This window comes from Enhydra lutris, unplaced genomic scaffold (genome assembly GCF_002288905.1).
Source record: "Enhydra lutris kenyoni isolate GAN:26980312 unplaced genomic scaffold, ASM228890v2 scaffoldscaffold48, whole genome shotgun sequence".
Classification (NCBI taxonomy): Eukaryota; Metazoa; Chordata; class Mammalia; order Carnivora; family Mustelidae; genus Enhydra; species Enhydra lutris.
Window position 1 is genome coordinate 15,003,065 of NW_019154132.1, and position 12,058 is coordinate 15,015,122.

The 12,058-nt window shown below is 45.0% G+C and overlaps 1 protein-coding gene across 1 annotated transcript in view; it reads right to left on the reverse strand.

Moving 5' to 3' along the window:
• Positions 1-12,058, reverse strand: part of LOC111156654 (dystrobrevin binding protein 1) — a 125,092-nt gene that overhangs the window by 37,763 nt on the left and 75,271 nt on the right. The window lies entirely within an intron of this gene.

Consider the following 12,058-nt stretch of genomic DNA (forward strand, 5'->3'; position numbering starts at 1 on the left):
CCCGAGCGAGGGCGTCCGGCGGGGGGGGTGGGGGGGGGGGCTGAAAGCATGAGGCAGCTGTCAAGATTCTGAGACCCAAAGGGAAGACTCAGAGTACATCAAGCCATACAATTTGGGATGTCTTATATATATTCATTTCATTCCACTCCAAGCATAGGTTTTTCACCAAAAATCATTAGAAGTGGATCTACTGTCACTCTCCAATGCACATGGAAATAAACACACTCCAGCAGACAGAGCAGCAGCCGGACGCTCGAACAGATGTTTGTGGGGGCAGGAGAAGGGTAATGAAGCGTCTCACCATTCAGAGGAAGAGTTACCTGGACATAATAAAATACAAACTTATTTATTAGTTAGTGGTGAGATCCTCTGATAGGTCTCTCGAGCAGAACAGGAGTGTCACCAAGTTTCTAACATTACTCAGGACAACCTTAAAAGAAGGGCGAGAGGGCTCTGATCTGAACAGAATGCTTTCCACCGCGGTATGATCCGTGCGAATTTTTCTGAACAGAGAATTGAAGACAGATATATTGTATAAACATAATCACAATTTTCTGCTACATGTTCTCTGAATACAATGCACGTCATATTGCCAGGCCAGCACAATGGTCTGAGTCCAGAAAACAGCAATGTTTCTGCTGTTAGTTCTACACAGACCAAATCTGCCATTTAAAGGAATATCTTTTTCTGGTTTTCATGGAGACTTCTTTAAAAAAATACTGTCTTGTGCTGTTCCAGTGTTAAATTTAAATAAAGGTACACAGACACTGAAAAGAAATTAAAAAAAAATAGTAAAATAAAATAAAGGTACACAGTAATATAAACCTTTTTACCATGGTTCTAGAAAAACGAAACACATGTGTTCTTCAGAGTATACTACAATACAGACTCCTCCAAGGGCACTCAGAGAAGAGGCTGCCCAGGAAGCAAACGAAGAAGGAAGGAGAGACAGAAAAACCCACTCATCCCCTCCATGTTTGCCACGATCTCCACAATCACACGGGCAGGAGACCACACGTCGCTTTAGTGTCAGGGTCCTATTTCCTATTAACTGGCGTTCTGGTATTCGGTCTCACACAGGCACAAAGAACAGAATCGGCAAAATTGGCCGCAAAAATGCCACTGCTAACAACGTGCCCCCGGGAAGGAAGGAGAGGGAGAAGTCGCCACCAGGGCTGTGGGTCTATTGGCAAAAGAGCTTTCAGGAGGACTTCAGTTTTCTTTTTGCACTTTAGTATAGATCGAGAAGAAAAATACTTCTCAAAACACTGTCTGGCTCAAGATACACTCAGCAGGTGGCACACCTTCAAAGCCTTCAGCACGGAAAGCATTTCTGACAACCCCATTTTGTTAGGCAAGCCCTGTAGGAGGCAGGCTTCGTGCTTCCTAGGACAGTAGTTAAAAAAAAAAAAATTTTTTTTTTTTTTTTTTTTGTTTTTTGCTCTCAAGTCCTGTATAGAGCAAATACCTTGGGAACGTACTCCCAGAAGCTTCAAAACAAGTCCCTTTGAACTTGGCCGAGTAACTAACACATGCGCAGGAGGCTTGCTTCACCGCACCTCTGCCCTCATGCTGCAAATCCTTCCCCCGTCCTCCCCTGCAGACACAAATCCGGGGTTTTGTCCCCCTCTCTTCCTCTCCGGACACTGAGAAGATCGTGTGCTCGCTTTCTCTCACCGCTTTCTCTCTTGAACGCCTCCCGTTTCCACTAATTTTAACACTCCCGCTTGGGACATCCTTCGCTGAGCCCAGACTCTGGTCACTCCTCCCGCCCGGACACAACATGTGCAGAAATCAAATCAGCAGCGGCGCTGGACCGAGGCAGACCCAACCTGCTGCGCGTCCGCCTTGCTGGGCGCTTCTCTCTGCAGCTATGCCACAGGCAGCCCGTCCACCCCTGCCTGCTTTCCTGGCCCACATCCACTGGGCAGAAAATCTCGGGATCTTCTGAAACAGGCCAACCTGGAACCAAAAGCCGACCACTCTGTCCTGTTTGCATGCACGGCTCGCCCCCCCACCCCACCCCGGGGCCGGGTTCAGCCGCCTGCCATATTTACTCACGGACAGGCACCGGCTCCGTGTGAGGCCTGTGTAGGTGGGTATGACTGGATGCCGTGCTTAAGGAGCTCCCAGTCTACTCCTGCAGAAAACCACAGTTCAATATAAATTAGACGAGGGGCAACTAGGGGAGCCATGGGAACGGAAAGGGTGCCACCGAAGGGCACCTACCTAACGGGCTTTCAAGGAGGCCTTCCTAGAGGAGGTGGCAACTGAGCAGCCCTGAGAAATAAAGGGGTAAGAGCCAGATGAGGGACGAGAGGGAAGAGATGGATCCGGGGAGAAGAGCCCGACCAAAGGCTGAAGCAGGTGATGAAGTGTCTCTGGACTGCGACGAGCAGACACAGAGGCCACGTGAAGAAGCCGGCGAGGCGAGCACAGCTTTCAAGAAGAATTTCATCCTCCATGTTAAAGAGCTGTGTTCCTGGGCCTCAGTTTTTCTTAACATGTTGTAGGCAAGCTCATTTGGGGCTGGGACAGTGTTAACGGTTACATGTTTACTTTCACAATTAGTTTCTACTTGTGTCAAGGGACACTAATTTCCCATTTACAACAATAACTGTACCTTTAAAACACAACTTCCAAATGATGTAAAGAAAATCAGTGAACAACAGTATGGGCTGTGCATGGGCAGGGCAAAGGCTGCAGAAGTGAGGCTCACGTGACTGACGTGTGGGAGACATGGCTGCGGGGATCAGGGAGCCCCCGAGGCTTAGCAATAGGGGCGGACGTGAAGTGTCAGGTGAGGGGCTCCAGCAATGTCTGGAAGACAGAGCTGAAAGGTGTCCCAGCCAGAAAGCAAGGAGGTAAGATGCTGTCACAGCTCTCCACTCAACCCATGAACATGGGGTCAGAGCCGTGCCCGGCACTGTTACAGACACTCGAACAGAGAAAAGCCAGATAAACGTACATTAGGTTTGCGCTTTGACCAAAACAATAACAACAATAATAATGCGTCCTAAATATAACAAAGCAGGCAAAGGGAGAGAGAGAGGGCTGCATGATTTAAGAGGAGGAGACCCTTGAGGAGGCAGCAAGAAGGAAGGGGCCAGGGGGCTGCGTGGAGGCCAGGAGGCCGGAGGGGAGGAGGGGGAAGAGAAGGGGAGGAGAGGTCAGAGAGGGAGCCGGGGGCTGCGTGGGGAGGGCCTCGCCAACCCAGAGAAGGGCTCAGATGGTACTGTCAGGGTGACAGGAAGCCAGGAATGAGTCTTGGGCAAGGGGAGGTGACCCCCACCCCCTGCCCGATGGCTGGCAGGTGGGAGTAGAAACAGGATGGGGGGTGCAGGAGCCTGGACTCGAGGCCGCGGCGGAGGCAGGGAGAGGGGGTCAGGTGCCGGGTCTAGAGCAGAGGCAGAGCGGACTAGACTGGTGGGAACCGGGTGTGAGGTGCGACAGCGAGAGAGGAATCCAGCAGCATTTTCTGGCTGTGTCTGCCCTAGGTCCTGGGACGAACGGCAGTCTGGTTTCCTGACACGGGGGAGACCGAGGGAGGCGGGAGGCCGCGCTGCTGCTGGTGAGATGCCTGCGAGCACAGCCCTGGGCGTGGGGAGCTGCAGGTACTGATGGAGAACTCAGCAGGAGGCCAGGCAGGAGCTGTTAACTCGGGGGGGGGGGTCATTAGCATCAGATGGCATTTCAAGCCTTGGGACCACAGGAGACAAGAGAAAGGTCCAAGCACGGAGCTCAGGGGCACCTCACCATCTCGCGGGGGTGAGCACAAAGGACGCAGGGGCTGGGAGACAGAACAAGACAGCAAACGAGGAGAAACGAGAATAATCCCTGGGAATGACGCAGCAAGAGGTAAAATCTAACGATGCAGGAAGGGGGGACACCTGCCCAAGTCCTGAAGTGGGAGAGAGCAGACAGGACGTGGTGCACAGGGGGACAGGGTGGCTGTGGAAGCCGGGACAGTCCCCAGGCGGTGGGGGATCAGACAGACGGGAGGCAGACACAGGCAGCCAGGAGCATTGGGGACTGAACGCCCGCAAGTCCCCTTCTGACGGCTTCTATCCCCCGAGTGACGTCAGAAGCAACGCATCAGGAAGAAGAGGAGAGACGGGAGTGAGCGGTCTGAGAGAAGGGAAGGATGGCGGGTCTGCGCTCAAGGCAGCCTCGGGGAAAGGTGGCGGGTTTGGTTTTTCCCCAGCTCCATTCAGCTGCTCACGTCGAGGCACCGCACAGGCAGAGTTCAATCTGACCAATTAAAATCTGCCAACAGCAGAGGCAGAGAACAGCACAGGGTAATTCCCTAGGACTAGAAAAAGTAACGAGCTAAACGGCAAAAAACCGAGGGCTCACTTCATGCCGTGTATCCAAATTAAGTTCCAGGTCAACTAGTAAAATCAGCAAATAAAAATCAGCTAGATAGAAACTAGAAAAAAATTAAAAAAATAAACTAGAAATAATTACAATTTAAAATTTATCTCTTAGGACTGGGAGAAAACTTTTTAGGCATAAACGCAGTGGAGAACATAATTTTAAAACATTCATCTGAATACGTCAAAACATGAAACCTCTGTGTGTAATTAATAAGTAAACAAGTTAAAGGGCAAATAACCAGCTGGGAAAGATAATCTGGTACAAACAGGACAGCAATGTGAGGCCCTTAAAGTGGCCAGAGCATGAACGGGACAGCTCACAGTGCAAGGCCAATAAATCAAATTTCATCTCACCACTGCACCTCAATCAATAATCACATGTTACTTTTATTGTATTAAAAAAAAAAATTCTCACGTGCGGGTACGTGAGGCAGTCCAGGCACACTGTTAATGAAGGTGTGGACCAGAATAACCCTTCTGAAAAGCTAAAGGTCAACAGACACCAAGAACTGAAAAGAATACATGACCTTAAGACTATATGCACGCATAGCAGTGCTAATTACAGCATAAAACTGGCAACTACCTATATTTCCAACAGGAAAACAGTATTTTTAAAGAATTCATTATAATGACATGAGGCCATACTGATAATGTGAACAAGGAACAGAATTGTTTATATGCTATCTTGACTTATATACGGATATATCTATGTACATGTATACGTGTGTGTACACAGTCCCTAACTTAAGATGGTTTGACTCACAATTTTTCAACTTTACGATGGTGCAAAAGTGATATGCCTTCAGTAGAAGCCATACTTTGAGTTCTGAATGTTGACTTTTCCCAGGCTACGGATATATGAAACAGGCTTTATGCTCAATGCTTCTGCCCAATGGTAGGCTAATATAAGAGCTTTGAGCATGATTAAGCCAGGCTAGACTAAGCTACGATGACCAACAGGATAGGAATATTAATGCATTTTTAACTTGCAATGATTGGGTTTATCAGGACATAACCACAATCAAAAGTCGAGAACGGGGTGTGCAGAGGTGTGTGTGTGTGTGTGCATGCCAAAACTTTTGAGATTGCTTCTGACTGGTGATTCAATTATTTTCTTGGTGTTTTTTGGTAAGTTGTCCACAATAGAGACATTTTGTTTTTAGAGTCATGTAAAAAGAATAAAAATATAGGGGCACTTTTCAACTAAAAAAGATGTGAGTATTGTGGTTAAACTGACCTGACAGGTGAAAAAGTAAATGCTATGTCATTTAGTCACCGTTTCTGGAAGATGGCAGTTTCACACCATTTTCCTAAGGGGTACTGAACACCACTGTGTGCCCAGAAAAGGGTGACCAGGAGATCAAAGCATCTCCAACCAGGTACTGTGGATGAAAAGGGGAGAGAATTAAGACTCCAAAACTCAGGAAAGTCCATGGAGAACAAGGATGTTCAACCAACTCTACACAGACATCCTCAGAACTGCCCAAAAAAGGGATTCTATATAGGATAGGATGCTGGATTATAGGACAGAAAAGGGTTTTTCCTAAGACAGGATTCCAGAAGTAGAGAAAGGGGAATTCCTTTAAAATTTCTTTAAAATTTTCAGGTAGAAATCAGTATCTGAAAGAAAAAGACTGTATTTTAAGAAGAGCTCAATTTTTCACTTCAGATGTAGCGATGGTGTGAGGAAGGGTTTGGGAGGCTTTCAGTCCTGTTTTCAGCTGCAATCCACACCCCAAATTCAGAGAGATCTTTCCAGGGTTCTGTAGCATCTAACTGCTTGCCCTCCCCCCAACCCTGTGCCATTTCTTACACTGGGTTTCTGTTTGCATTTGTCCTGAAAACCACCTGGCATAAACTACGGAGAGAGCCCAGATGTCCATCGACTGAAGAATGGATAAAGAAGATGTGGTGTATATACACAATGGAATATTACTCAGCCAACAAAAAGAATGAAATCTTGCCACTTGCAACAATGTGGATAGAGCTAGAGAGTATCAGGCTAAGTGAAGTCAGTCAGTCTGAGAAAGACAAACACCATGTGATCTCACACATGCGTGGAATTTAAGAAGGAAAACAGATGAACATAGTGGGGATGGGGGGAAGAGAGAGGGAAATAAACCACCAGAGACTCTTAACAATGGAGAACAAACTGAGGGTTGATGGAGGGAGGTGTGTGGGTGGGGAATGTGCTAGATGGGTGATGTGCATGAAGGAGGGCACTCGTTGTGATGAGCACTGGGTGTCGTACGTAAGTGACGAATCACTGAATTCTACTCCAGAAACCAATACTGCACTATATGCTAACTAAGCAAAATTTAAATAAGTAAGGAAGGAAGGGAGTAAAAAAAAAAAAAGTCAGGCAAGCAACTCAGCAAGACCAGGCAACAGTTAAAATGAAGTTAAAGATGAAATCTCAGTAAGCACTGAGATATGAAAGTGTGTGAATTTAAGCTGATCTGGTACAGAAAGAGAGCAGGGCATACAATAAAGAGCTGTTAACATAATACATAAAGGAAAACACTACAGGAACAGAAAATTAGTCTATTTTTACTGTCTGCTTTTCCTCACTTCCCATGAATCACTGTGCTGAAGGGAGAGAGAGACTCAAGTTTCGAGGGCAGACATTCCTGGGTTTAAATCCCTGCTGAGATGCTCATGGTCAGGTGACTGCTTCTGAGTCTCAATCTTCTCATCTTATGGATTAGTAACTATCATCCTAACTGAGCTACTGTGATACTATGATAGGACAGCATACTATAGATAATTGTTTCCTTCTCTTTATTATAATTTTAATAGAAATAACAGGATTATACTCTGCTAGCTATCATGGTACACTGGTATTCTGTACCACATCAATGTTACAAAATTAAAACAGAACAAATCCTGTCAAGTTTGTATATTCAAATACTATTTATTTTTTATTCTATTTTTTAAAAAGATTTTATTTATTTATTTATTTATCAGAGAGAGAGCGAGTGAGAGCACTGGCTCAAGTAGGCAGAGCGGCAGGCAGAGGCGGAGAGAGAAGCAGGTTCCCTGCCGAGCAAAGAGCCCGATGCAGGACTCGGTCCCAGCACCCTGGGATCCTGACCTTAGCCAAAGGCAGTGACTTAACCAACTGAGCCACCCAGGCATCCCTTTTATTCCATTTTTGAAATTACTGAGACAATTTTCATTAAAACTACCTTTACTTTCGATTAGAACGAAATGTAAACAGAACGAGGAGTGCTCCTCACCTAGCAGGTTTCTGCCTGTTCAATTTCATCGTATCTACAAGTACGATACTTCCTTCCTAAGTTTTCTGGATGGAAACTAGAGGCTTGGAAGCAGACGGCCTGCCTGGAAGGACCTTATGTTCCTCTTCGTCAGCTTATACTAGCGCTTCCAGCCTTTAGCGCAGGAGAAATGGGAGGTAAACCCCTTAGGACTAGGCCAGTGTTTCTGTACTTACCTCCTTTATCTTACCGTGAACACTGTTTTATTCCCCAACTATGGTCAAACTGACCAAATTTCACAGACTTTTATTTATGGAATGGACACAGATCCACATGGAAAGTCAGATGAACATTTAAGGGGAGAGAGAGAGGGTGCGCGTGGGGCTCGGAGGACCACTTGACTTCTCCCCCGTCCCAAAGTCTCTAAAAATCACCAGGCAGCTACCAGTCTTCTGAGAAGGTGCCCGAGACAGTTTACGCTACAAGAGCCTACACGTTATTTTCCAGCACAAACCGCCAAAAACCTGACACGAAATCATGCAGCTCTGAATAAAATCTCTTTTCGAGCCTGACAGGTAACATTTTCATAGAACTCTCCTTTTTGTGGTACTGGAATTTACTTCTTTGAAAGGTGTAATTTTTGCTTTCAAGTTTACGCTGTGTTCCAGCAGAAAGGTAATGAAAGAGAACAGCTGTATTCATTCGTGACACCAAGCATGTATGATACACGACACAAAGTTGTCCTCATGAGAGCTACAATACACTATCGCTACAATTACCGGTTACACAACAGTGGTATATAATCAGGACAGGTAATCACAGAAAGGTAACACTTAAGCATCACAACCTAAACTCCAGGCTCTACTTTTGTGTGGATTAATACCCAAATAAGCTGTTAGAAGTCCCATTTCCCTGGATACAAAACATCACCTTCGAGAGTCCTAGGTCATGCCACAGTACGGCATCTTCTGATAGGGCATCAGAACAAAGAAATGAACAAGGGTCCTAAAAATAAACTAAGAGCCCAAATTAGCCGACAGGATATAAATATTTCTGTACTACAGGACACAGGCAGTCACTTTATTTAAATACTCAGTTACAGGATATAAACCTGGTTTTTAAAAAACAAATATACACTTACACATGTTGACATGTTGGAGAAAAAAAAAAGAGCAGATACTCAAGAATCTTGCCAGTTCATTAACAAGTCAAGATTTTCAGGGAGTAATTTCTTAAATGAATAATATGGAGTTTTAAAATTAAACACTAGATGATGATATCTATATTCGAAGCTTTACTCTTAAAACAACTCTGCTAAGATAGTAATGATTGAGGGAAGAAAATGCCATTTATTATAAAGTCCCTAAAAATACTTAAAAGATAAACACTAAGGTTCTCACTTCCTCCACTCTTACCAGTTTATTCCTGAACAATTAAATAATGAAGAAGGTGGTAATACCTCAAGTTAAAATTTCATTCCACTAATTCTCCAATTTTATACTAAAGTCTTGAGCTACCATTTTGCTTCAGTAGTTCTATCTAAGCTGAAGAAGCCTGAAGGGTTTACTATACACACAAGATGGATAGGGGAGAGAAAAAGAAGGAACTTTCCATTTAACTCAAGTCCGATGTACCTGATTCTTATCTGTGATCTAAAAACAGAGCAATCATGATAGAGTAAACTATCGGGACAACATGTACTTCTTTCATTTCTCCCCTGACAGGGCACGATAGACTGACACGGCATTAACACCTACAAGGCATAATATGCAGTTTCTAAAAATGCAATAATTATTGAAAACTATTCAGTGTTCTCCATGGATAAACAGATTTCTCGACAACAACAAAAAATCCACCGAGTAATTTTAAGGTATAATCTTTTGCAGTAAATTGCCCAAGTTTAGTATCCTTGCGTGTGTATTTATAACAATGCCACATACAGACATCATGAAAACCATGGCCTCCAGCCAACAAGTGATACAAGGTGTGTTGAAGTTCTGCAGAATCAGGAAAAGGATACATATATTTTTTTTAAATCTGTATGAAGCATTATGACATTTTCAAAATCCATTAGGAAAATCGCCATTTTAGGCAAACCCATAGAGTAGCATGGGATGAATTTTAACTTTCCCCAGTAGGCGAGGGCTCACAAATTTAACTGTATTAACTGACTGCTGGAAAATGAGCACACTAGCAGCAAGGGAAGCCAAATTAGTTTCATGGAGCTGTACCACAAGAACTGAACGGGGCTCCTTATTCTAACAGCTGTCCTGACTTTCCTGGGATCTTATATTTCTCTTTTAATATAAATGCTGCCTCATATGAGTGACTGTCTGGTGTAGTTCACCTGATGGAGGATAAGATACAACAGTATAAAACCCAAAGTCCCAGATTTGCATGCAACATTCTTTAATTTATTTGTTTCAGGTGTTAGTCTGGTAAGTATTACTTGGTAATATGAAGAAACTAACCAAGCGTTCATTAGCTTGTACTGCCCAAAGAGTCAAATCCAACTGAAATTTAATTTCTGCTTTTTAGTAACACATCATCTGTATGCCATGCAAACACTGCTATGTACTCAAGCATGGAGGTAAAAACGATAAAGAAAAGCAGCGAAGGAAAAACATAAAATAAAGTTCCACCTACAGGGATTCCTCTGACTATTTTCGGTGAGTCCTGGAGATGACATGGATGTGAAAAGTGGACAAGGGAACCGGAGCTCAGTGCTGGTCACGGGCAAGCTCCAGTCACCAGGCAGGCCCCCTGCTGTGCATCTTCTGAGACGGAGAACAAAGGGAGCGAGGCTGAAGCCAGGAGCAGGTTTTTCCAAAGAGACTGTAGGAAGCCTGTTAGTTTTCTGCTGATGGCTTAAGCAGACATGTGTCGGAATCTACCGCCTCAGTAAAAGCCAAACGCAAGCTCCCGGGGCTCTGGTGTGCGGAGATGGATGCATGGATGGGGGGGCCGTACCAAGTGCGGCTCAGCCACGGGGGTGGGGCTGAAAATACACTCAGCGCATGTGAGCTGGTCCTGGAGACACAGAGATGTGCTCATGACACGCGAAGAGAGAGAAGAAGCCTCACTCTCGGAAAGCAATAAAATGAAGATGAAGAATATAGCTCATTTCATAACACATTCGGTATCTTGTAAATTTCCCCCACTTCATTTTTAACATAAATTTAGCCTAAAGCTTTCTTCAAATTCAGCAACACTAACCAGTGGCTTAGAGCGTGCTGTGTGTTTTTAATAAGTATCTTAAATCATCACAATTCCAACAGTTACAAATCACTTGTCAGCGTCTTTCCCTGTTTCAGAACCATATGCTCGGAACCCCGCTCCCTCCGGTCTCCTCTGAGCCACAGCTCTGCCAGCCCCTCTCCCTCATCTGCCACGTTTCCCTTTCCATACAGATTCAAGTTTCTCACAAATTAAAAAAAAAAAAAAACCTCCTCTGCACCTTACCCTCCCCTCGACCCTCTTTCTCCTTCCGAGTCTTCGCTGTTGAAAGCATTGTATCGACTTCTCATTCGTTCAGACACTTAGGAACCGCCAGTGTGCCAAGCCCCCAGGCGATGGTGCTGTGTGAGGCAGGACACGGTTCCCTCGTGTTCCTCGTGCCCTGAGCCTCCCCACTGCGGTCTCCACTGCCCCCCTCACACGTGAACACCCCATGCTGCTGAAATCATTCCCAGGAACACCACCGATCGGCATCCGACCTCTCCACAGCAGTATGACTCTGCTTCTTGATATTTCCTGGAAAGGTTCCCTGCGGTTTTCAAACCTCACCTCTGGGGATGACTGTCCTCAGCCTCCATGACAAGCAACTACAGCTGATCCTCCAACGACACGGGTTTGAAATGGCACCGATTCACTTATGCGCAAATTTTTTTCAGTAACTACAGGACAGCACTGTAAATATGTTTTTCTCCTCGTTATGATTTTCTTACTAACATTTTCTTTTCCCTAGCTTACTTTAAGAATTCACTATGTAACACACATACCATGCAAAATATGTGTGAATTGACTGTTTATGCTATTGGTGAGGCTTCTAGTCAACAGTAGGTTACCGTAGTTATGTTTTGGGGGGAATCGAAAGTTCTACACAGATTTTCAACCATGCAGGGGACCAGAGCCCCTATTGCCCGTGTTGTCCAAGGGTCAACTGAAGTTTTCTTCTTCTGTCTATCTGATGAATAGTAGCGCTTCCTAAATTTCTCTCCGTGGTCATTTTTTTGTGGATTCTGCCTGCCCATCCAAACCCAAGGCTTCCTCTCCCACCTATACGCTGACTACTCCCAAATATAGCACAGCTCCTTCTCTGAAGGTCCACATGCCCCCTGGACACTTCTACTAGTAATGTCTCACAGACACCTCAAATTCAGTATGATCAAGATAGAATTCACCAAGAAGAATAACATATTTAGGGCTAAATTTAACAAAAGTCCAAGACTTATATTTGGAAAA